Source organism: Macrobrachium rosenbergii, chromosome 11 (assembly GCF_040412425.1).
Source record: "Macrobrachium rosenbergii isolate ZJJX-2024 chromosome 11, ASM4041242v1, whole genome shotgun sequence".
NCBI classification, from domain to species: domain Eukaryota; kingdom Metazoa; phylum Arthropoda; class Malacostraca; order Decapoda; family Palaemonidae; genus Macrobrachium; species Macrobrachium rosenbergii.
Genome location: NC_089751.1, coordinates 2,322,031 through 2,349,257, shown reverse-complemented (window position 1 = coordinate 2,349,257; position 27,227 = coordinate 2,322,031). Strand labels below are relative to the sequence as shown.

At 40.5% G+C, this 27,227-nt stretch overlaps 1 long non-coding RNA gene across 2 annotated transcripts; it reads right to left on the bottom strand.

The window, feature by feature from the left end:
* Positions 1-3,087: 3,087 nt before the first annotated feature.
* LOC136843084 (uncharacterized) lies at positions 3,088-26,723 on the bottom strand. Of its 2 annotated transcripts, XR_010854439.1 has the most exons (8): positions 26,550-26,723; positions 25,802-25,874; positions 18,445-18,479; positions 17,583-17,697; positions 16,677-16,820; positions 16,112-16,248; positions 8,144-8,406; positions 3,088-5,107 (listed from the first exon to the last, which is right to left on the bottom strand). It is a non-coding gene; the product is annotated as an uncharacterized lncRNA (long non-coding RNA). The 2 variants fall into 2 exon arrangements; XR_010854438.1 differs by lacking the exon at positions 26,550-26,723 and having other exon boundaries at positions 25,802-26,014.
* Positions 26,724-27,227: the final 504 nt, after the last annotated feature.

Below are 27,227 nucleotides of genomic sequence, written 5' to 3'. Positions count from 1 at the left end.
TTAACAAGAAAGCTTCTTGTTTAGTTATGAAAGTACAATGAGATTCCGATTATATGCAGCTGAAAATATAAAAAGAGAGAGAGAGAGAGAGAGAGAGAGAGAGAGAGAGAGAGAGAGAGAGAGAGAGAGATGGCACATTTATAACTGCAACTTTATCTGCTTATTCCCATATTAAGTTACAATCAAGATTGCACTAATTTAGTCTGCAAGTAACCCATTTAATGGTGCTCTCTTCAGTACCCAACAAATGTGTTACTGAATAATTTTTGCCAGAATATTGTTAATACCTTTAGTCTAGGTCCCCATGTCACCCCAGACTCAAGTGTTTGTACTTCTATCCTAGCAGGGTCTTACAGAATACCCAAAACAGATAACATGCACAAAAGTTAAGTTATTTTTAACTCTCGAAATATACAGAAACTACTATCAACCCAGAAGAGCACCATAGGTCTTCTCCCACAAGGTAGTCTCTGTCCAGCGATCAAACACTGCTAAACTTCCAGATAAGTATGGCATCTCATTATGCCACTATAAATGCAATTATGAACTGACATCACTCAAAAGGCATACAGCTGGAGAATGAACAGAGCAACAAGGAAGATCTAGTGTTCACCAACAACACTATTGGAGGTATTGCCCATACAGGTACAAAAAATGAAGAAAGTAGAAAGGTTCTGGAAGTGAATTTCATGGAGACCTTATCAAAGCCATAAAGATAAGTCAAAGTTTCATTAAAACAGTGATGAGAAAGTTAAGGTTACTTTATGCATCTGATCTGATTCTAGGGGTAGATAGTGATGTTTTTTTTGTGATTCAGTGAAAGATTATTAATCAAAATGTGCAATACACTTGGTCATTTCAGTAAGATCCAAGGGACTTTTGTATCCTCTCTAAACAAAGAAAGATCCAAGGGACTTTTATATCCTCTCTACAGAAAGGTTCAAGGGACTTTTATATCCTTTCTAAACAAAGAAAGATCCAAGGGACTTTTATATCTTTTCTAAGCAAAGAAAGATCCAAGGGACTTTTATATCCTTTCTAAGCAAAGAAAGATCCAAGGGACTTGTATATCCTTTCTAAGCAAAGATCCAAGGAACTGGTATATCCTTTCTAAGCAAAAAAAGATCCAAGGGACTTTTATATCCTTTCTAAGCAAAGAAAGATCCAAGGGACTTTTATATCCTTTCTAAGCAAAAAAGATCCAAGGGAATTGTATATCCTTTCTAAGCAAAGAAAGATCCAAGGGACTTGTATATCCTTTCTAAGCAAAGAAAGATCCAAGGGACTTTTATATCTTTCTAGCAAAGAAGGATCCAAGGGACTTTTATATTCTTTCTAGCAAAGAAAGATACAACTTATTCTTTTAAGATTAAACACTTACGATGGAGGATACCATGGAATTATGCTAGTAACTTGGATCCAAGGTAGTGAAGTGATTATATCTCTTAACTTCTGCTTCAATTTCTCATTGTAATAAGCTGACAACGTAAAATGTTTATGACAATACATGGTGAAGGTGTGTGGTTGAAAAGGCCTTGACCATCAACCTGCTCCTAAGTCAGTGACTTCGTATATTCATAAATTTTTTAGCATTTAGCTCAACCTTATGCTTGTCAAATACCTACTGCAGTACCGTCTACTCTACAGCAGGAAACAGCTTATTCTTTGAAGACTTGACCTGATGAATCTTCTCAATAGAAGATACTTGCTTATTACTAATAGGAAAGAACCCTAACACGAGAGATATTATTTATTTTTATGTACAACCAAGTGGAGAATACCAAGCTAACTCTGACAGTATGTCTGTGGTCACGTTCAAGTTTATTGTGCTGTTGTTACCTTTATACAGTGGGAATAAGTAAATTCTAGTTTTTACTTACTGTAACATGCTAATTACACTGCCAGTCTCTTGATTAGAGATCATATAATACAAGGCCTAGTTAGTACCTACACAAGTGGGTAACAAGATAGTCTGGCCATTAATACATTGATGCACAAAATTATGCAACACTGAGTCACCAATTCTTAGGTAGCCTACTATTTTAATAGGCCACCAGTAAGGAATTAGAAGGCTCATCCTAAGTGATTAATGTACAGAAATACAGAGTGATAATGTATAGAAATACAGAGTAACAAGAAGGCTTGATAAGCCACCACTTAATTAAAACAATAATCTTGACAACATTATATCCAATATTAGTACTTATGGAGCCATTGAAAGTAATCAGAGTACGCTTAATTATGTAATGTTGTCAGAGGCCTGAAAATGCTAATGGTTGTGGGCATAGAACTACTGCAAAATAGCCAGAGGTTCTTTCAAGGTATGAAGTTGCCTAGATTTATGCCTGTAATCAAATAATCAAATACACGGTCTAAAACCCTCAGCTTCATGAGTACTCTTTGCTTACCAGCGTTCAGTACATGTATTAATGAATGTATTTAAATTAAAATACATTTCTACAGAGCTTGTTTCACACACCAGTGCAATATTTTTGTTACTTCTGTAGATTCTACAGGTTTCACTAACTTGCAATATGGTAATAAATTTAAAATGCCTTTTACAGGCCTTCTATACACTGTTGTCCTATTCTGACAAAGTATTGCCTTCCATGTATGATAAGGCCTATGCTACAAAGTACTCCTTTACTCAAAATAAATCAATACATATTACAATAAATAAATAATAATAACAACTAACAATTTGGTTTGGATGTATGATGAGGAAAAGTTGGTCAGAAAAGGCAGTAGATACAGAATTATCGCAATGAAGACCCGTAGGAATGCCCAGGAAATCATGGAGAATGCAAAAGATGAAGACCTAAACTTGATGGGAGTTCAGGCAGAAGAACTGCAAGGCAGAGAAGAATGGAGAGAATTCCTTTCACATCTAATCCCTTGAAAGGTGACATAAAAATAAAATCATTTACCATGATAATCTTGATTTTAGGTGTCCAGCCTAACTCACATTGTAAGAATGCTCGTCTTTTGCAATTTGCACACTTATTTGTTCTTTAGAGCTAGGTTAATTTAATCAGTGCAATTTCACTACGGATCCTTTGAAATGTAAAGGTTAAGTAAAATCTAAAAATCCATGTCATTTTAGTAAAACTATAAGAATATAGATGTTACTAAATCTATAATATACAAAAAACATTTCTAAACTTAAAACTTAAAACTACAATGATACAAATTTTTATAAATATATACATAATTCTCCTATATCTAACAAATATTAATCCATTATATAAAATCATTTAAGCTTAACTACCAACACAAGTACTCCATAAGGCCAGCTTCCCACACGCAGAATATAAAGCTTTAAACATTTTACTTACATTATCAAATTCTACAACATATGTCAACTGAAATAAGGTTTCATTACATTCATATGAATGGAACTTGCAGTCCTGGAGTAGAGTATTTTTTTTTATGAATGACTGGGTAGTTCCAAATGATATACACAAGGTCCCAGGAACACTGTTTGGGGGCTACAGTTAGATGCCAAAATCATGTACTTTATAAGAAATAGGTTATACAATCAACAATCAGCCTTGTATGTTCTAAGAAACCCAAACCTCAGTAATTAATATTCCAAGACCTCACTCTATGCACAATATTTTGGTCACATGAAAGTATTTGCTGATTTTAAAGTGTAAGCTGTGAGGGTAGGTACATCAATGTTATGTAAATTCAAACATATTGTGGTCATATGAAAGTATATGTTAATTTTAAACTATAAGATGTTAACGAGTAAGTACATTAGTAATGTATTATATAATTTCAAACATATGCTGTACATACAATATATGCATGAGGAAATGAGAGCCCAGTGACACAAAACCAAGACTGGAATAGATCCCCAACTTTTAACTTACTAAACATGTGAAAAATTGGCCTGGGAACATCATCTGTAATAAAAGCACCTCTGGATACTGAACACTTGGCGAATCAAGTACGTAAATGCTACTATGTTCTTGAAAAATGTACTAAATTATATCAGAAGCCCTTTTCACAATGTCTGGCAGCAGGTATGAACACTGATGAAAGCTGTCATAATCTTGGGAGCTCATTTAGGTTAGCAAAGCCTACAGGATATATACGAACTTTGCATAGTATTCTTTAGTTTTTTTAAGCACTGCTCTATTTGTTCTGACATGTATGACATTTACGCCAAAGTAATATACAGTACCATTATCAGTTTTCTGTTACATTAATGTTAAAGAAACCAATTCATATCTTGCCTGCATGGTGTTTACAAACATTTGTATTACACAAAAGTGTTCAAAGAATTGCAGGTGGTCTCATAAAGGTCAGTTTAAGTACACTATATGATAATTAACATAGTATACAGTAGTGTGTAATCTATTTTAGATGATAATCATCATGGAATAAAAAATAATGGACGTAATCGAAGATTTTTTAGGTGTTCCTCTAATAAGGCACTTGCCATCAAAATGCCAGAACAAGGTTTTAATACTTAAAGGTATTTTTTATAAAAAAAAAATGAAGTAATCAAAGATCTTTTATGTGTTCTTTTAATAAGGCACTTGGCTGAACCAGATCAAACTGCTTTACTAGCAGGAATACCAGACTACAGTATTTGAATCATATGGCAAGTGACTGAGTGAGGTCTGAGTAAGTTGCCAGTTCTTCCCAAGGGCAATTCTTTACCATAAAACTTTTTGATCCTATGATACACCATCGAGTCATCAGCCAGCACAAAAATAATAAAATTAATAGCAACAAGTACAACAAAATCCAAAGAAAATGACAACTGTATTATAATAGTTTCTCAGGATTGTCTTACCATAATTCAGTGTACTGAGGACAGGTTACCTCAAGGAAATATCTGAGACTGACAATTTTATCACAGTTTTTTCATATTATAACTCATGGTTCCCCCAGTGTTTGGGGTTTCATTGTTATTTTGAGATAGCAATACCTGTCCTGCCCATTAGCACCAATCTACCCTATGCCAAAAATACAAAACAACAATGTTAAAATCTAACCCAGTTTACAAATAAGAGGTCTTTTGCAATTTTGCAATCAAGTTTACACAATGCTGAAATGATAAAAGAAGAAAAATTAAGACTTGTTGAAAACATCTCTGAAAAGAAAAATTTTTTCATACAAAATCACTAGTTTAAACCCTTTCCATAAGAAATTATCCCAATTAGGGTGCGTACCCACCAAGCCATTCAATTCAAATCAATTCAACTCAATTCATTGCCATTCATGACTGAATGATGGATAAAAAGAAGCCATTCAATTCAAATCAATTAAGACTTGTTCCATTTTTCATCATTGAATGACAATCATCTCTACAAAAAGAAAATTTAGCATGTAGCTACAGGTTTTTCTAATATTTATATTTTTTATTATTTTTATGATAACTATTAAACAATATGTAAATAGTAATATTCTACATGAATCACATCGTTCATTCAGTGCCCTCACAGAAAGCTAGCCCATGAACCTTTCTTATAAACTTGATACTCATCCATCCCAATGTCAAAGTAAGGAAATGGGTATTCTGACACAATGGTATTCCTCACACCTTATGTTGCCACATCTATACCGCCACCCTTGAGGAAATAAATAAATCATTGATACGGATGATGCTGCACTTAATGATACTGACAGTGCGGCGTTCAGTAAACAAATGTGGAAACAAGGAAAAGTTCATCTGCAGGCAGCCATCATTTACAGCAAAGATGCCACCAAGAAAGGACCAAAGTGATGTAGATTGTGGGGAGGCAAAGATAAAGCAATTAGTAGAAATGAAACAGAATCAGACTCAGATCGTCATTTTCTGTTAAGTTAACAGTCAATGGATAATCTTAAAATGAAATCCAGGAGGCTTTCCTAGAAAACTACAGGTAAATAAAAATGCCTCCAAAAACCGTCTAAACAATCAAATATGCTCAAGAAACAATCACCATATGCTAATGAAACCCCATCACTATATGCTCATCAAACGACGTCAGCATAGTCATCAGCATATGGTCATGAAACGACACCAGCATATGCTATTTTAAGCATATGCTGTATTACTCTACACAGTTTAGTAACTTTCCTTTAATTGCCCATATAAACTGTGTAATTTTCATTTTATATTATTATTTTACGTTATGTAAATGTGCAGGGTAATATTTTTCTTTTATAATCCCCTTTATTGGTAGTTCAGTTCAATATATGTACCTAATTGGAATATTAACACCATTAATTGTATCCATCAATAATGTGGAATATTAACACCATTAATTGTATCCATCATGTAACAATATTGGAAAAATTCAGAAATAAAGTCTGAACAGCTACATTATTAGACTGACCAATATCAGGGAAGATTTTAAATTCTTAGTTTGGTCTTTCTTGTTGAATGAGACGGTAATTCGTGTTTTGTTTCTCAATGGAGGGTGCAACTCAACCAACATCTTAAACTGTTCGTTGTTGATCCTAAAGAAGGAAACTTTTCAGTTGTTCACCAAATTGGAACAAATGAGCAAATGCTCTAAAATCAGCTCTCCTACAATTTATGGGATGCACCCACATTTGTGTCCTCCGCCTCCTTCTACGCCTTTTTAGCAAAACAACACTGCTATTTCTGCAACGTCAGATGTCCATCTCTAAATTTCATACTAGATGACTCATGAATACGCTGATTGTGGTGGTTGGAACGATGTTTAGTCAAAATGAATTGAATGAAGTGACTTGAATTGAATTTATTTGAATGAATGGCTTGGTGGGTACGCACCCTTACTGTGCTTCAATTCCTATACAAAATAAGGAGAAAACAAAAAACAAGGAAAGCAGGAAGGATAAGGACCAAGTTGTGGGATAAAGATAGAAGTAACGTTAACAGAATGGATAAAATGGAAGGAGCTTCCTAAACTACAGGTAAATAAAAATGTCCAAGTAATATAAAGAGCACAAATCTATATAATGCATGCATAAGGACTGTATTACTCTACACAGCAGAATCACATAAAAAAGATATCATTTCGAAAGTGTACAACTAAAAAATTCAAGAAAGCAGACTGAGATATCAGAGATAGATAGTTTGGTCATGTAATGAGACGAGGTGAGGGGCAGTTGGTCATAAAATTGGCAGATATAAAAGAAGCACACGCAATGCACATAGGAACACTTAGAAAATTGCAGAGGGAGGGTATGGATGAAGGTCTAGACCAGAGAGGAATTAAAGAAGGGTGCACAAGATATGAATGACAGCAGAGAAGCCTCACCTTACGTCCACCCGTTAAGGGAAAATCTGACCTACAAACATTAATGATAACAGTACTACAGAGCTGACTAAACTCAGTAAAGGCATCACTTGTAGTTAGCATACTGTGCTACAGAAACAGTCTTTTGTTTGTCCATCTTGGTAGTCATTTCTGACTATGAGTTTTGACATCCCATACACATTTTACCAGTTATGATGGATGGATGTGCAATAAGGCTAAACCCATGCACAGGTTCTACTTATAGGCAAAGAGCCATTAGTTTCTTGTATTGTTTAAAGATTGTTTGGGACTCCAGAAAGATTGAGGATGCCTAAATTGTTCGCTGACCTCTTTATATGCAAAACTAGTTGACTAGTAACTGACAATCTCAAATCTGCAAGTATATGAATAGGGGAAGATTTCATACTGGTAAATTACTTACCAGTTATTACCCTTTGTACCTAGCAAACATAATGTTTAAAGAAGTATTTTTCTAAAATGTTAGTAAAGCTAGCCATCATGAGCAGCTTTCATTTGTCATAAATACCTGTACATCATTTTGTTTTTCACAATCTGATCTGAATAAGGGTTAATTAACTGGCTCCCAAGTCCTTGGTTTGACAACTGTGTTACTATGCTATAGCGGCTGTTATTCTTCATAGTTGTTTCGGTAACTGAGCGCAGTTTGATATATATTTTTTAAATGTTTCTGTAGGTCATTGCAATAATTCCTTACCACAGAAGCCAACTGAAAAATTACACTGTGCAATTATTGCTTCCTGGAATGCGCAATCAATATGAAACATAACTACAGTGCATCTAAAAGTATTTTTACAGTATAATGAAAATCTGATTCAAAAGAAAAGAGAAAGGCTCTCCCAATGCTTATATACTTGGTCTAATGACATATACTTTACACCACTCTGTGATGCAAACACGCTGCACTTGCTTACCTATGTTTACAAAAACCCTTTTGTAGAGTCTATGGCTTAATGGAGAGTAATTCTTGATCCTGCTGCCATAGACATTTGCAGAGAAAATTCAAAATGGGGCTATGCTAGACATTTTGTCAGTGTGATCATCTGGATTGGCAATCATCTTCAAGACTGGTATACCATGCGTTGCTTCAAATGATTCTAGTTCCATTTCCGTGACTTCGTGATTTGCAAACTGCTCGCACCTGTCAGAAAAAGAAATCAACAATTAAAAGACTGTACCTGTTTAAAAAATAAATAAAATAAATTTTCATAATAAAATTGTTATTTGGTTACTTACCTACCATTAAAGATAGCTTATATCTCCACACCTATCAGCAAGAAGATATAAGGTGAATCAGTAGGTAAGATCCATCCCAAACAATGAATTTTCTAAATTTCTAAATTTATGCAAATTTTTATGGCAACTGTTTCTGGTGAACAAATCCTAAATATTAATAGCATACAGTATGAAATAAATAAAACCTAGAGGAAACTCTGCAGGCCTATAACAAATCAATAAGTGATGGCAACCTGAAAGCTTTAGAACCAAAATAATTTTGAAGCTTTAGAACCAAAATCACTTTGAGGCTTACATAACCTTAACTGCTTGTCAGTAAAATGTAAGACAATGTTGTTTTTAGGACATACTAAACTCTGCTTACAATAAGCCATCTTTCCAAACAACATTCATTCCCTTATTTCATCTAGTCTGCCTCTATCACACAAGAAAAAAAAAAAAAAAAAAAACCAACAACAACTGGGCCTGGTAGGTTAGCACAAGTGAAAGCCCCCTAGGTTTCCCGTGGTTAACTGAATCACTTTGCGCCTGCCAAATGATTTACAGATCCAGTTAATAGGGCCTTCCAGACCTATGGGACCTTTCAAACTCAGTGTGTTGTATCTATTTTTCAATTTCTTTCCATTAGTTGTAATTATTTCAAAAGTACTTTATAATTTGCACTTTCTTATAATGGAAGTTACAGTAAACCTTGTTTCTATGTGTATAATTCACTCTCTTTCATTCTACAGTGCTAGGATATTCATGTGGTCTGAATTTTCTAAAATGGTGCAGGCTTGTTTGGTAATGGCCTGACAATCATTATTGTTTAGAGTGGAAATTCGAGATCATTAATGTTCAAAGTGAAAGTTTTAGACCATTACTGTTTAGAGTGAAAGTTTTAGATCATTACTTTTTAGAGTGAATGCTGTCGTGTCTTGCTAGCATTGAGCTTTCTGTTTTCATGCCTGTGACCAAAATGTTTTCTACTAATGATTTTAGTTTATTTCATTATTGCACTGTCAAATACAAGTGTAGTATTTAAATTTAAGTGATATTCCATTTTTTTTATAACAAACCCATCAATCATGCTATGCACTGACCTCTAAGTCTTGACACTAAGACATTAAAATAAAAATGGTATTTTCATTATAAAATAAGTTTTTAAATATACTTACCTGGTAGTTACATATATATATAGCTTTATCCCGCCGATTAAGTCATGGCAGACGGCAGAAATTCAAAATTCGGCAATCGCCGATAGATGGTCAGGTGGCCATACCTGAGCGCCCTCTACCAGGTAACTAGAACCATTCCCAATTGTCCTCAGAAATTCCATGCCCCTGTTCTCAGAGGAGGAGGGGAGGGACCTTTTATATATGTAACTACCAGGTAAGTATATTTAAAAACTTATTTTATAATGAAAATACCATTTTTAAATATCTAACTTCCTGGTAGTTACATATATATAGCTGATTGACACCATTGGTGGTGGGTTAGAGAACCAAAACACCGTTGGGAATTCGTATAATTACTAAACACTAAAAATTAGCTGTAAACATACTCTGGTTCTTACCTGATAAGGAAGCTGGCTTCATAATTATCCTGCCTCATTCGCCTGCATTCCTTGAGAGACCCAGCGACCCATCCAGGGGGCTGTAGAAAGTCTCTATGGGGCTGTCACACAGTCCTCGACCTTAACATGACTAGACCACCACCCTTGCTATCCTGGCATAGCCATGGACAAAGAGCTGACCACCTGACCCACTAAAATCACTAAATAACACACTCCATAAAACCTAACTTAGACTTGCAACCCCAGACTGTGGAAGGTTGCAACAACCTTCACAGACAACCTGTGAGTTCAAATCAAGAAAAAGGCAGGGTATAATAAAAAAAAAAAAAAAAAGGTTATAGGGTAGAGGCAGTAGTACCCTCTCCAACTACGGAGCCGGAGGCAACGTGCGGACCCAGGAACAGCAATCCTCATATTGGGTCTGTATACTTCTTTCAGGTAACAATCTGCGAAGATAGATTTGCTTCGCCAAAAAGTCGCTTCAAAATCGATTTCATAGACCTGTTGTGTCTATAAGCCATCGAAGTTGCCACCGCTCTTACCTCGTGCGCTTTGACTTTGAGGATTGGAAAGCTTTTCTCGTCACATTCTTGGTGAGCTTCCCTTATTAAGTCCTTGATAAAGAACGCCAGTGCATTCTTTGATAAGGGTAACGAAGGTTTCTTCACTGAGCACCAGAGGTGATCTGTCTGACCTCTCATGTTTCTGGTCCTTTGTAGATAAAATTTTAGGGCCCTAACTGGACAAAGGCCTCTCTCTTTTTCCTGTCCTACTAAATGAGACAGCCCTGGTATGGAAAAAGATCTGGGCCATGGTTGAGAAGGGTTCTCGTTTTTAGCGAGAAAACCAAGTTGAAGTGAGCATACTGCATTTTCCCCATTGAAGCCTACTTTCTTGCTAAAGGCTTGTAGTTCTCCTACCCTCTTGGCTGTAGCCAAAGCGACCAGGAAAAGGGTCTTCTTAGTGAGATCCTTCCATGAAGCCTTGTCGAGAGGTTCAAACCTATTCGAGGTTAAAAATTTTAAGACTACGTCCAAGTTCCAAGAGGGGGTCGGGTTGTCCTTCCTCTTAACTGTCTCAAAGGACCTTATGAGATCCGTGAGGTCCTTGTCTCCCGACACGTCAATATTTCTGTGATGGAAGACGGAAGCAAGCATGCTGCGGTATCCCTTGATGGTAGATACTGCTAGGTTTCCTTGGGTTTTCAAATGCAGAAGAAAATCTGCCAGTTGAGTTAGAGAGGTACTGGAAGAGGAAATGTTGTTTTTCCTGCACCATTCCCTGAAAACGTCCCACTTTGATTGGTACACCTTGAGTGTGGACGTTCTCCTCGCTCTCGCGATGGCTCTTGCAGCTTCCCTTGAAAAACCCTTCGCTCTTGCCAGTTTTTCGATAGTCGAAAGGCAGTTAGGTTGAGAGCGAGGAGATTTTGATGGTATCTCTCTATATGTGGCTGTCTGAGTAGATCGTTCCGACAAGGTAACGATCTGGGGTGTCTACTAGCCACTCCATCACCTCCGTGATCCATGGTCTCATGGGCCAAAATGGAGCTATCAGGGTCATGCGGGCGTCGTTCGACTCTCTGAACTTCTTCATGACTCTGTCTAGGATCTTGAATGGAGGAAAAGCGTGCATGTCTAGTCCCTCCCAATTCATGAGGAAGGCGTCCACCGCCACTGCTTCCTGGTCTGGGACTGGAGAGCAGTAGACTGGTAACCTCTTCGTTCTCTGTGTCGCAAAGAGGTCTATTGACGGTTCTCCCCACAGATTCCAAAGCCTGTTGCACACATCGTGATGTAAGGTCCATTCTGTCGTGAGAACCTGTCTTCCTCTGCTGAGAAGATCCGCTCTGACGTTCTTCTCTCCCTCTATGAAGCGGGTGATCAGAGTTAAGTTGTTCGTTTCTGCCCACAGCAGGAGATCTTTGGCTGCCTCGTAAAGAAAGGGAAAACGAACGAGTGCCACCCTGTTTCCTGATGTAGGCCAACGCTGTGGTGTTGTCTGCGTTGACCTGTACAATCTTGTTCTGGACCTTCTCCTGAAAGTGGACTAGTGCAAGATGAATGGCCACCAGTTCCTTGACATTTATATGCCATTTCTTCTGATGGTTTTCCCATAGACCTGAGATCTCGCCCTTCCCCAGCGTTGCACCCCATCCCATGTCCGATGCGTCTGAATACAACACTAGGTCGGGGTTCTTTTGTTGAAGTTCGAGGCCTACTTGAAGTTTTTTGGGGTCGTTCCACCAACTCAAATGTTTTTGATTCCCAGAGGATCGGAATCCACGTCTCCAGATCTTGGCCTCTTTTCCAATAGCTTGACAGATGGAACTGAAGTGGACGTAGATGTAGTCTTCCCAGGGAGACAAATTGTTCGATCGAGGAGAGGGTCCCCAGCAGACTCATCCACTCCCTTGCCGAACAGGTCCATCTCCCTAGAAAGAGCTTCACCTTTTCTAAGCAATCTAGAATGCGTTTGGGGCTGGAAAAGCCCGAAAAACCACTGACTGAATCCTCATCCCCAGGTAGATGATGTCCTGTGAAGGCGTTAGCTGCGATTTGGCTAGATTTACTACCAGACCTAATTGTTGCGTCAAATTCATTGTAACTTGCAGATCCTCCAGACACTTTGCTTGCGATCTGGCCCTGATTAGCCAATCGTCCAGGTACATCAAAATCCGTATCCCTTTTAGATGTAACCAGTGAGCTACGTTCGATGCCACTCGAGAGAAAACGTAAGGAGCCGTGCTTAGTCCAAAACAAAGTGCTCTGAACTGATAGGTTGTCCCGAGATGCACAAACCTCAGATATTTTCTGTAGTTCGGGTGAATTGGTAAGTGAAAATACGCGTCCTGTAGGTCTATTGAAACCATCCAGTCTTCCTGTTTGGTGCCTGCTAGGACTGACGCGAGATGTCTCCATGGCAAACTTGACTTTGCTTACGTCACTTGTTCAGTGGACTTACGTCCAGAACTGGTCTCCAACCCCCGAGCTCTTGGGTACCAGAAAAAGTCTGTTGTAAAAACCCTCTGATGAGAGGTCCTTTACCTCTTCTATTGCTGCTTTTGATAGCATCTGGGTCACCTGTTCTTGAAGAGCTGCTGCTTTGCTCCCGAGTAAGTAGCTGTCAACTCCAACGGTTCTTGTGAAAGAGGGGCTTCCTTAGGAAGGGAATCTTGTATCCTTCCTTCAAAACTTCGACTGTCCATACGTCCGCTCCCCTTTGGCTCCACTCTTGCCAAAAGTGGGATAACCTGGCTCCCACTTGTGTCTGGAGGTTGTTGTGATCATTTCTTGGATTTGGGTTGCTGCTTGGGGTTCTTACGAAGTTGTCCTCCAGCAGCCATTCTCTGACTTCCTCTCGAAAGGGCTCTCCCCACGAAAGGGCTGGCCGCGTAGGAGGAGCTTCCTTGTCCTTCCTGGCTAAAAAGTTTGCCGGAAGAACTTTCCTAGCAGTCCTTGTGATCAGATCTTGCGTTGATTGTTGCGCAAGGGCTGCTGATAAGTCTTTAACCAGCTCTGAAGGGAAGAGCTGTTTAGATAAGGAGCATACAACAGTTCAGATTTCTGAGCTAAAGTCACTCCAGACGACACGAACGAACACAACATAGCTCGTTTCTTGATAACACCTGCTGTGAAAAGGGCAGAAAGTTCGACCGACCCGTCCCTCACAGCTTTATCGAGACAGGCAATAAGGTGCATTTGCGTGTCATTCTTCTGATCTGACACCTCTGCAAGAGCTGCAAGAGTCCAGTCCATCAAGCTGAAGACTTCAATAGTTCTGAAGACGCCTTTCAGCCAATGATCCAACTCCGAAGTGGACCACAGAACCTTGGCTTTAGTCATGGCTGTTCTCCGTGAAGAGTCAACGAGTCTGGAGAAGTCCCCTTGGGAGGAGGCAGGAACTCCCAAACCGAGAGCTTCCCCAGTCTCGTACCACACGCTGGATCTAGAAGCCAATCTTGTCGGGGGAAAGGAAAAAGTTGTCTTTCCTTGTTCCTTCTTCTTCAAAATCCAATCATTCAGTGTCGAAAAGGCTCTCTTCACTGATTTGGCCAACACTGTCTTCTTGAATGAGGAAGACTTCTGGGGTCTACCCATCAAATATTGCGAGGAGGACTCAGTGCGGCCTGATGAAAATCGTTAGGAAATAAGTCCACCAAAAGAGTAAGAAGTCTTTTCAGATCAGCGGCATGAAGAGTTTCTTGAGTTTCCTCTTCGAGATCTCTTCCAAGGGATCCGCTATTTCGATGTCGAACGAGAGGGGGAAGCGTGTGAATCGTGCTGCTTGCGTGCGCCACGCATGTCGTCCAACTTGCTGCGAGGAGCTTGGCGATCCTTGTTCCCTCCCGTCACTCGTGCGGCTTGTTGCGGGAAGCGTCTATGAGCGCTGCAACTTGCTTGAGTTTGCGTCTTGCTGGTTGTTAGCGTCTTGTTGTTCTGATTCTTGCCTTACCCTCTTCTTGGGTCTGTTGACGTCCTTAGATTCCTTCTTGTGTGTTTCTTCTCTTAGTCCTTGCGACTTGTAAGAGTCAAAAAGAGAGCGCGGGACTGCTGGACTTCCGACAAGAACTTTACTTGAGGTGCCGCTTGCTGCTGGGAAACAACTGGAGATGGCACTGCACTAGCTTCCACAACTTCGGAGACTCTAGCTGGGATCTTTTGATGAAGAGGTGGTGGCGCAGTTTGCGACACGTCCCATTCTGGGGAGGGGAGAAGCGTGAACTGAAGTCATGTATACGTCTTCTTCCTCCGACGAGCTATCGTCTTACGCCTCTGTTTAGCGCGCAGAAACGCCGTCTTCTTCCGACAGGAATCTCTCTGGAGAGCTCCATTTGCTGCAAGAGGGTTGTTGGAGCGGGAAGGGGACCTGCGTCTCTTGATAGGTCTAGACTCTTGTGACTGGCGCCAACCACGTCTGGGTCTTGCGTCATCCGAGGAAGACGAACACGTCCTCATCTCGCCTTTCCTGCGGCGAGGGGGGCGTCCTGGGATGCGTCAACAGGATCGCTCGAGGGGACGTCCGCTCGTTGTTCAACGTCTCTCACCTCCCTTAGCCTGTCGACGTTCCTTCTCCCAGGGTTGGGGAGCATGGAAGAGGTCTAGGGCTAGGAGCGTGACAGACACGAACGGACGCACCCTCCACTGCACTAACACTGTCACCGAACTTTTGTTGCAAACTATGCACTGCCCCCACATCACTTCCTATCCGAAGAAAGGGATTGTACAGAAACTCCTATGGCCGAAATAGCAGCCATTATATCCTTTAAAGACGGATTACTTACTCCCGACTCCGCAGGAGGATCGGGTACTAAAGCCTTAGGGTTAGGATCAGGAATATTAGTATCAGACAAGTTAGAAAGGACTTGACTATCAGAAGACCTAGCTGAAAGGACACTGGAAGATCTAGCTCTCCTAATTCTGTCCTTTTCCAATCGCCTCACATAGCGATCATACTCTCTCCACTCTTTCTCGGACAAACTTTCACACTCCTTGCATCTATCATCAAGTGCACACACATGATCTCTGCATTTCTTACAAACTGTGTGGGGATCAAGAGCAGCCTTGGAAAGCCGGTTCTTGCATCCCCTAACACACATTCTAACAACAGGGTCAGCCATCTTGAAAAGCAAGTACAAAGAACAATTGTAACAGTCAGAAATCGAACAGATAGGCTAACAATGAGAAACAAAAAATCCAGGGAAGATCCAAAATCAGCGAAAGCCATCAACGAAAACCAAACAAGTAATGGGTACTTCACCAATTGTAGTAAAGCAAACCAAAGTAGAGCGAATTTCCAACGTGTTGATAGAACGACGGCAGGGAATTTCTGAAGACAATTGGGAATGGTTCTAGTTACCTGGTAGAGGGCGCTCAGGTATGGCCACCTGACCATCTATCGGCGATTGCCATGAATTTTGAATTTCTGCCGTGCTTGCATGACGAATCGGCGGGATAAAGCTATATATATATGTAACTACCAGGGAAGTTAGATATTTAAAAATGGATTTTTCCTGACAATCAATTTACATAAAACATGCCGGTGCAATTCTTGCCTCATTGCTATTCCGATAACTGCTGCATGGGTCAGTGGGCTGAGATGTTGCAGCTAGGATGTGAGGCAGGTCTAGCCAGACTTTTCTGTCAGTCAGAGAGAAGCACAACAGCACTGCATCACGCCTTCTCTACAAGTCTGAAAAAATTATGGTAATGTATAAAAGTAGTCTTTTTAGTGAATGGCAAATGAGACATGTTAACTTGTATGAGCTAATTTTTCAATTTTAAGGCATCTGTTTCAGCCTTTGTGAAGATGTTAATGAGATACTCCATATATGAGTCTACAATAATAATAATGGTTTTTATAACTAAAAGTATTTCAAAGTACATACTTTAAAATACCTTCTTAAATACTCATTTTTTTTTTTAGAAAATTACAAATTGGAGAAGGAAAATGATGAAATGATGAAATGGTAAGTATAACTGGCCAAATCAAACACATGCAGTTGACCTAGTGTTTATACATATGTGATGAAAGCATCTCAAAAAGTCTGACTGACATTATATAAACATGGTCAAAAAATCAAAAGCCACATCACTGCTCACAGCAAATTACTCACTTACCGGCAACACATGATTGTAGCGTTTAACACTTGCCTCTCCAGCAACCCAAATCTCCAGACGAAAGAGAATGAGCCTGTTGCCAATTTTCATGGTCCAGAACACATGACTGCACATTCCCACCGTCTCAAGGTGGTGTGAAGGAACCTACAAGAAAGCTGATGTAACTTTTACAATACTGATTCATATAACCAAAATACTCGTCAAGCATTGTTTGCCCTTCAATATGAGTGAACACCTGGCCTAAAGACACCACAAGACCAAAGGAGACTTGTGTGATAAATCTCTAAAGTAGATCCAATCATTTGTTTACAGAATTTACCATAAAATTGAACTTACAATTGCAAATATGCAATTTAATTAATTCTAAAACTGGCTGACAGGTACGGATAAATCTAATCTAGTTCAGTTTACAGATCTTCTAATACCAGTTCAATAACTCTTTTGTAAATTAAGAATATACATAAAATCTAATCTGGACTTGGGACTGATTGATTTTTTTGTTTTTCTGTTAGGACTAATAAACCAATAAGATAGGTGGCCGAGATAGTTCCTCACAACAGTGATAGCAACTTGGTATGTTTTGAAATTTATATGAGAAACAACCTACTGAACATATACGTCTTATAAGGTAACAGGAGACTTTGTGGAAAAGTGAGTAACAAGATCATTACAGTCTTCAATATTCTTCTTGACCTTCATAGTCTGAAAGAATGCAACTGATATATCTTGTTATTATTGTTACTACACTAATAATGTTATTATTATTAGTTTACTTAAGCAAAAATATATAACACAAAAGTATACATAAATACGAGTAGAATGGATAAGCATTAAAATAAGTCATTCTTTTTGCACTCACAAAACAATTTCATTTGGGACAAAAACTGAAAACCAATACCGACTTACTTCTTGGCCTGAGAGTTGATTCATTGTCCATGTCTTCCCTGATGAAACTTTTCCTTACATAAAAAGCTTGTGACATTTGGAGTTGATGGAGGTAAATTTGGTTTTTCAAGCAGTCCTGTGAACAGAAAAGTAAAATAAAAGAAACTATTAACATCCTGTTATATACTATACCAAAATATGAAGTTAGCATATTTTTCCAGATAGTTTATACTACACCGCTGAACAAATTACTTTAAAGTTATAAATTAAATGTGTGGTACAATTATAAAATGACTTAAAATATAGCATAACTTAAAATTTGTTGCAAAAACCATCTTATGCAACAAACTATACCTCCAGGGGAACATGTCACTGCTGAACTCTTTCATTTCATTTGAACCAACTATGTCCCACCACTCTTTCAAAAAATCATTTACTAGTTTTCTGATATTTATCATATAAGGTCACACTCAGCACACTACACTGGAAGTGTGAATAATGGCAAAGAATGAGCTATAAAAAAATAAACTGATACCTCACATTTGGATGGAACCCAGGACTTTCTAGTAAAAACTAAGCCCATTACAAATTGACACAAACTGGTCATGGTCAAGTTGGAACTCGTGCTTAATCCAACTTCTTCCATACTTTGTATGCTTACCCATTTGAAGCTACAACAATTGAACCAACTTGCACTTCAAACATACTCCTATGTATATGACGAAGGTCTGTATGCTTCACAGGAACAACCTCATAACAATGAACATGGTGAAAGTGAACAGACATTGGCTTATGTTTTCAGAAATAAAAGGAAAGCTACCCAATTAATTCCTTAATTCTTAAAGAATGACACAAAAATAATTCATGTCAAGGGTAAACTCACCAAAAGACTTTCTTTTATTCATTCTAGTTAAGTCCCTGACGTCACGGCAGAATTTCAAAAACTCGCGGCAATCGCCGATCGGTAGTCAGGTGAACCACCTGTGCGCCCTCTACCCAGGTACCTGGAACCATTCCAACTATTCCTCAGATCTTCCATGCCCCTAGTCTCTAGAGGGGAGGAGGGTGGGAATTTAATTATATATAACTACCAGGTAAGTATGTTCAAAAATTTATTTTATTATGAAAATATCATTTTTAAACATCTAACTTACCTGGTAGTTATATATATAGCTGATTGACACCTTTGGTGGAGGGTCAGAGACAGCCAACATCGTTGGAATTTGCTTAAGGGTTAATAAACCAACTTAAGGTCCTTACCTGGATTAAGGAAGCTGACTTCAATGAACTCCCTCATTTTGTCTGCTTTCCTTAAGAGGTCCAGCGATCCACTCAGGGGGCTGAAGACCTCTAGGAGCTGCCAACCGGTGTACCAACCTCTATGTGACAGACAACCTATAATACCCTTGTTCCGGGCGCCACCAAGGAACAAAATGATCATTTGACTAAAATTGATGATTGTGGAAGACTGCATTCAATCTTCACAAACAACCATAAAATTTCAACCATTCCAAGGTAAGAACAAAGGGTATTGTTTTATGGAATTGGATTAAGGAAGCTGAGTTCAATGAACTCCGCCTCATTATGTCTGTATTCCTTAAGAGGTCCAGCGATCCACTCAGGGGGCTGAAGACCTCTAGGAGCTGCCAACCGGTGTACCAACCTCTATGTGACAGACAACCTATAATACCCTTGTTCCGGGCATCACCAAGGAACAAAATGATCATCTGACTAAAATCAATGATTGTGGAAGACTGCGTTCAATCTTCACAAACAACCATCAAATTTCAACCATTCCAAGGCAAGAACAAAGGGTATTATTTTTATGGATTGGATTAAGGAAGCTGACTTCAATGAACTCCCTCTCATTATGTCTGCATTCCTTAAGAGATCCAGCGATCCACCCAGGGGGCTGAAAATCTCTAGGGGCTGTCAACCGGTGTATAACCTCTATGTGACTAGACCTCCTCTCAATACCCTTGTTCCGGGCTCTACCAAGGAACTTTCATCCCAATGATTGCGGAAGACTGCGTCCAGTCTTCACAAACAACCATAAAAATTCTCAATTCCAAGGTAAGAAAAAGGGTATTGGTTTATGGGATTGTAGGGGTATTCCCCTCTCCCATTACTGAATTAGATGCTATAAACGGGCACAGCGTATAGCAATCTTCGCATAATGTCTTGACTTGTTTTAGATAGTGAGAGGCAAATACTAACTTGCTTCTCCAGAAGGTCGTGTCCAAGATACTCTGCAGGGACCTGTTCTGTTTAAGAGCTACAGAGGTTGCTACTGCCCTGACCTCGTGCGTCTTTACTTTCAGAATCTTGTAGTCTATCTCTCTACATTCCATATTTGCTTCTTTTATCAACTGTCTGATAAAATAAAACAGAGCATTCTTCGACATCTATACAGAGAGCTTTTTGACTGAGCACCAAAGCCCTTCTGAATTCCTTCTTAAGTCCTTTGTCCTATCCAGGTAGAGCCTTAGAGCCCTTACCGGGAATAGGACTCTCTCTCTCCTCCCCTGTTATGTCCGTTAGGTTCGGAATCTCGAACGTTCTGGGCCAGGGTTGTGATGAGTATTCATTTTTGCAAGGAAGCCTAGTTGCAGTGAGCAGATTGCCTTGCCTTATAAAATCTATATTCTTGCTGAGAGCATGTATCTCACTAACTCTTTTCGCTGTGGCCAAACTGACCAAGAAAAGAGTTTTCATGGTGAGGTCCTTTAAAGATGCCCTCTGCAAGGGATCGTTCCAACCTCTCTCCCCATGAGGAACCTCAGGACCACGTCTAGGTTCCATGCTGGTGAGTTCTCTATATACAAATTTGGGTTACAGAAATATTGGAAGAGGACACATGGTTGTCCTTGCACCATCCTCTAAATACCTCCCACTTGGATTGGTATACCTTAATGGTGGATAACCTCCTTGATTTGCGATAGCGCCAGCTGCCTCCTTCGAAAAACTTCTGGCTCTTGTGAGTTTTCCGATAGTCGAAAGCAGTTACTAGTAGCGCTTGTAGGTTTTGGTAATATCTTTCCAAGTGGGGTTGTTTGAGTAGATCTACTCTCTGAGGTAGGCTACTCGGGATGTCCCACATCCAATCCAGTACCTCTGGAACCAATCTCTTCTTGTCGTTTAGTAAGGGGCCACAAGGGTCATTCCGGTCCTCTCATGTGACACAAATTTTTTTCAGTACCCTGTGTATTATCTTGAAATAGGGAAATGCATACACGTCCAAGTTGGACCAGTCCACCAGGAACGCGTCTATGTATATAGCCCGGGATCTGGTACTGGAGAGCAGTAAGTGTCCAACCTCTTCGTTTTGCGCTGTGGCGAAGAGATCTATGCAAGGACGTCCCCAAAAGTCCTGATGTAGCGTTCATTCTTTTGAGAGGACTTTATTTCCTGCTCAGAATGTCCGCCCTCACATTTTTTCTCCCCTTGGATAATAAAGTGGGTTACTAGTTTTACATTCTTCTCCTTTGCCCAAAGAAGAGATTTCTTATTGTCTCGTATAGAGACCTGGAGTGAGTGCCCCTTGTTTGCTGATGTAGGCCAACGCTGCCGTGTTGTCGGTGTTGACCTGCACCTCTTTGTTCCCCACTGTGTTCGAACTCCCTGAGAGCTAGAAGGATTGCAGTTAGTTCCTTCTAATTGATGTTTAACTTCTCCTGCTCTCTGGTCCAGGAGCCCGAGACTTTTATTTCCCTTGTGTTGCTCCCCATACTGAGTCCGACGCGTCGGATAACAACACTAGGTCTGGGTTCCTCTAATATAGAGAAGGGACCTCCTGGAGCTTGATGGGACGTTCCACCACTATAAATACGGTCTTATCGGTTCCGAAATGGGGATGCACTTGGTCTCCAGTTCTATTTCCTTGTCCCAGTTCCGATTTAGATGAAACTGTAACGGGCATAGAATTAACCTCTCAAAGGAGACAAACCGTTCCAGCGAGGAAAGGGTTCCCAGCAGACTCATCCATTCCTTTGCCAAGCATGACTGTCTCTTTATAAAGTTCTGAAATTTTCTTGAGGCTTGTCCTGTCTTTGCAATAAACGGAAAAGCCCGAAAATCCTGACTCTGAATCTTCATCCTAAGGCATAGAACCTCTTGGGATGGGATCAGCTGAGATTTCTATCTGTTTATCAGTAGACCTAATTCTTTGTTAGACGCTTGATGCCAGTGCATCTTGCGTCCTGAGCTAACTCCACGTCTTGGCTTCCAATATCTTGAAGCCTGACGTCCTGACGTCCAATGCCTTGACGCTTGACGTCTTGGGTTCATTGACGCTTGTCATCATGGTGTTTCACTCCTAGATGCTTGACGCCACTGCATCCAGCGTCTAGAGTTTCATTCACTACGTTCAGCGTCTTAAACTTCTGGACGTCTAGAAGCTTTAGTTGGACGTCTATTATCCTTCTTCTGTTTTGCCTGGTTGTCACGCTTGCAGCTGGGAAAGACAAAGTCTGCTGCATATTTTATAGTAAAGCTATATGCGGGGCTTCCTGCTGTTGGGGACAGGCTGGGGAAGCCTCAACTACGGCAATTATTTCCTTCTCATCGTCAATAATGGACCGTGGAGGGGTTCGCAGACGAGTACCAATCCGAAGGAGGAAGAGGAGGATGTTCGGAAGGCAGCACAGTGTCCGCCACGCTCTTGCAGCCCGGTATCCTGACTGAATAGAACTGTCTACGTTTGTTCTTAGTAGGAGAGCTACCCTTGGGGCTGGAAGGGAAGAGCTCCGGGCTGCTGCTGTGGCTACAATACAAGTCTGAAGTCTATGAAGTGTTATCATGACGTCCCTCAATATTGGGTAACTTGCTTCTTGAGAGGTCGGCTCCAGAGCCAGAGCCAGACGTCAACCTTGTCAATAATGGATTAGGGAAAGAGAGAGACCGAAACTATAAAACCTTTCCTGAGGAGGAAGAGGAGGAACTTCAGAAAATTCTTGCAGCACAGGAGATGCAGCCTGGACTGGAAAAACTGCATAAAACTGAAGAGGTCCAGGGGTCCATCCAGGCCATCCAGTCATGCTGTCTGACCGTGCTACAACCTGGATTCCAGTTTTATCAGGCCATCCAGTCCCATTTGTTTATTGCGCTGTCATTTGGAAAAAACTGAAAAACATCTTAGCTTTTTGTCTTTAGGCTTTGAAACAAAGAGACCGAAACAAAAGGTCTCTAACCTTTTTTCCAGCATTTGGGGACTGCACAAAAATTCTTGGAGTTGTAGGTGCATGGGGATGTCGGATCCTGCATCTCTCCAGTCTGCCCCCAGTCATTTGGGGATCAGGAATAACCGAATGTAGTTGTTTCCTGGGGACCTTTGTTTATTGAACTCTCTCTCTGTCTGAGTCTCCTGTTTGCAACATCATAGTCTCTAACAAGCATTTGGGATCTGAACTGACCGAATTGTAGGTTCTGGGGAATTCGGATCTTGGCTCTGTCTGGTCTCCTTTTGCAACATCATAGACACTTGTTGCTATAAAGCCTTGCCTTTGTTCTGTTGTTGCATTTGGAGAAGAAAGGTCTAATTGTCTTGTTACTAGAGGGGGCCCCTCAGGCTGGACAGTCTGGCTCTACCGCAGTCTGCAGGAGAAGAAAGGCAGGTCCTCTCTTCTTCCCTGTGTAGAGCCTCTTCTCGTTGTCATTCATCTACCCGCCCTAGAGGAACCTCTATCGAGGGGGCCGACCACATGAAAGAGCTGAGATACCTGAAACACAGGAACCTCAGCCTTACTCTTTTAGCGATGAAAGTCGTAGGTAGGACTTTTCTTGCTGTTTTAGATATTAAATCTTACGTGGTTTTCTGGGCCAAAGATGAAAAGGCCTCTTTACCAAATCTTGAGAGAAGGGGTGAGGAAAAAAAAGGGTATAAATCAGTTCTGATTTTGATTGGACGTGACCCCATTAGCCAGGAAAGAGCAAAGATGGGCCCTTTTCTTCAGGAGTCCCGCTGAGAAAGGTGTGCAGTTGATTGGAACTATCTGGAACTTTATCTCCGAGTCAGATATATGAGTTTTATCCATACGTGTTGAACATCAGATATATGAGTTCTTTGAAGGTGTCAGGTATTTGTGTTGTCTTTCATTCTCAGTCTTACTAAAGTATCCCTTCTTCTAAATCTCCAAATTCTTTTGAGGAAAAAGGTAAATTCTGTCTTCTCATGTTTCGACCAAAATCCTTTTTTCCCATGGCTGATTCCTTTAGATTGTCGAGAAGAGTCATCAAGATCTTGGAGAATGGGAATGAGGAAGGTTCCTGGGAAGGGGCAAAAAATTTCGAAAATAGGCTTCATAAGATTTTTCAAGTTTGAAACTGATGGCCTTTTATATTGACAGGAAATCTCTACAATGGGCCCTTTTGAGCTAATTTGGTTGGATTTTAAAACGAAAAGGAAAAACAAAGGCTGTCTTTCATTGTTTCTCCTTCGAAAGTATCCATTCTTCGTAAATGCTGCCCTCTTAGACGCCTTCACAAGAGTAAATTCTGAAGGCGGGGAACGAGGAGCAGTCAGGATAAATTTCTCTGGAAAAATTTCCAAAAATAGCTTCATAAGCCTTTTCAAGTCTGATAAAAGCTGATGGCCTTTTATATTGTCTTCGTCAGAAATCTCTACAATAGATTCACAGGAGAATGCGAGATATTATCATTCTCTTCTTCCGATTTTCGAAGACGGAAGTAGCTGGCGTCTTTCAAAATATCATCTTGACGCCTGGCGTCCTGGCGTCCAGTCTCTTGACGCCTGGCGTGTTGGCGTCCATTTTCTTGAAGCTTAATGTCTTGGCGTCCAGCTTCATGACGCCTGACGTCCTGGCGTCCAGCTTCTCGACGCTTGACGTCCTGGCGTCCAGCCAGCTCGACGCCTGACATCCTGGCGTCCAGCCTGACGCTCGGCGTCCTGGCGTCCAGCTCGGCGTTCGACGTCCTGGCGTCCAGCTTCTCGACGCCCGACGTCCTGGCGTCCATACTTCTAACTTTCGCTGTCCCGTCAAACCTAGAGGTTACTTGAGAACTGGCCGCCTGTGCGACATCGGTCAAAAGCTTCCTCCGGTTGACGTACAGCAACCAATGGACGAAAAAACACTTTAACCTCGCCTTTCCTATGGCGAGGGTGAGCGTCCTGGGAAACGTCAACAGGTACGCTCGAGGGGACGACTGCTCGGTAGCTAAAGCCTCTTGCCTCCCTTCGTCTGTCGACTTTCCTTCTCACAGGGGTTGGTGAGCTTGGAAGAGGTCTAGGACTAGGAGCACAACAGGACCGAGCGGTCGCACCCTCCACTGCACTTGCACTAACAACATATTAACACTTGTATTTTTTAGATCTCTTATTATCGATCACATATTATCCCTGTCTTCTGAGAGGGATTTTACCTGTTGGGCCAGGGTCTGAATGGCAGCCAACAAATCATTAAGTATTGGGTCCTTACCTGTTTCAGTAGGGGGTTCAGAGACTACCACTACGGGAGAAGGATCAATAGGATAGTTATCAAGGGGAAAAGAATTAACTATTCCCTGGTTATATCAAGAAGAGTGAGAAACAGTACTCTTGGCTCTTCTGAGCCGGTCTTTCATTCCCGTTCTTCAGACATACTAAGTGGGGATCCAAGGAGACTTTAGCAAGCCGCTTGCATCCCCACACACACATTTTCACACTCGATGAAGTCAGATATGTTATAAGAAAATCCAAAAGCGAACAAGCGAAAGCCAAGCCAAAGTGTACTTCACCAAAATAAGTTGCGAAAAAAACACAGGCTACGAGCGAAATTCCATCGATGTTACCGACACAGCGGCAGGGAAGATCTGAGGAATAGTTGGAATGGTTCCAGGTACCTGGGTAGAGGGCGCACAGGTGGTTCACCTGACTACCGATCGGCGATTGCCGCGAGTTTTGAAATTCTGCCGTGACGTCAGGGACTTAAGCTATATATATAACTACCAGGTAAGTTAGATGTTGCAGTGTTTTGAACATAAAAACCGTTAATAGTTATAGCAATAAAAAAAATACGAATTATAGGCTTATTTGTCCTAACAACAGATAGACCTATCGGGTGGAAATACAAAATACCGCAGGCTACAAATGGATCAAATGTAGCCTGGGTTATACTTCACCCTATTAACTCCGGAGAAACTTCCACAAAAATTGCTTTTACAGCTTACAAATGCACATATAATAATAATAATAATAATAATAATAATAATAATAATAATAATAATAATAATAATCATCGGTGGACGTAGTCTAGGGCTGAGCCAACGTCTCCAGTCACTCACCTAGTAACCTCACATCTCTCGTTTCTTTCCCATTAACTAAATTTATGTCAAGCCTAATATCTCCTTCATATATATTTTTTAACTTCGTAAAATAAATCCCACTAACTTCTCGGTAATTCTTGCCGGCTGTCCGCGTGAGCTAGACTGTGGCAATTGGCGTTTTCTATGTTATTTTACTTTACAAGAATTTAAAGTCATATTTTGTCGGCCGGCTGTAAACTAAGCTGTAATTGACCTTTGAAGACTACACGACTTAAGTACCTAACGCGGGGTAGGTCTAAGCCGGCATTCGCGACAAGCCCCCACCTCCCTCCATAACTAATACGGCAAAATTGTAACCAGTAAACACCTCTAGGGTATGTTAGGTTGGTATTTTTAGGGGTTTACTGGAGAGAGAGAGAGAGAGAGAGAGAGAGAGAGAGAGAGAGAGAGAGAGAGAGAGAGAGAGAGAGAGGGGGGATGGGGGAGGGTCGGGGGACAATTTTGCCGTATTAGCTATGGAGGTGGGGGGGGCTTGCCGCGGAATGCCGGCTTAGACCTACCCCACGTTAGGTAATACAAGTCGTGTAGTCTTCAAAGGTCAATGACAGCTTAGTTACAGCCGGCCGACAAAATATTACTTTAAATTCTTGTAAAGCAAGTAAAATAACATAGGAAAACGTCAATTGCCATAGTCTAGCTCACCGCGGACAGCCGGCTTAGAATTACCACTTCTCGGTTTCTTGAGAGCCAGGGCCACTTATTTTAAAGGTAACTTTTCAGAGGACTCCAGACAGAGTTTTAACAATAAATTTAACTTCGTTAACAAATAAGCTTTAGCTTTTGTAATTTGTTTACGTCTTCTGCCTCTTCTTCTTCTTGAGATTATGACGCGTGAAGTCACTCACGGGGAAAAGGCATGAAGAATGATTGGTTGTGAGTTATCTGACGTTACATGCACTATTAACTATTGACTATAATACAGGAAAGTTGACAGAGGAGAATTTAAATGGAAAGTGAAGAACTACAAGAGGAAATTACGATGATGATGAATGGGTTGAAAGGAAAACGAGAAAGTTATCAAGGAACTGAATATAATAGAAGGATGCACCGGAAGGGAAAGGAGAATGGCTATTGCCTGATTTTGAGCTATCTGGCATTAAAATCACTATTATCTATCAACTATCCTGTGGAAAATGATATCGCAGAACAGCGGAAAGTTGATGGAAAAGATTTTTAATGGAATATGAATGCCTAAAGACGTAACTCACGGGGAAATGCAATGAAGATTGATTAATTTTGAGTCATCAATGTGAACTGTAGAAAAGGGAACAGTAAATAAAAGCTAATGCTGATTCAAAACATCATAACAGTGAATAGGAGAAGGCTGTTGTAGAAGGTAATAAACAA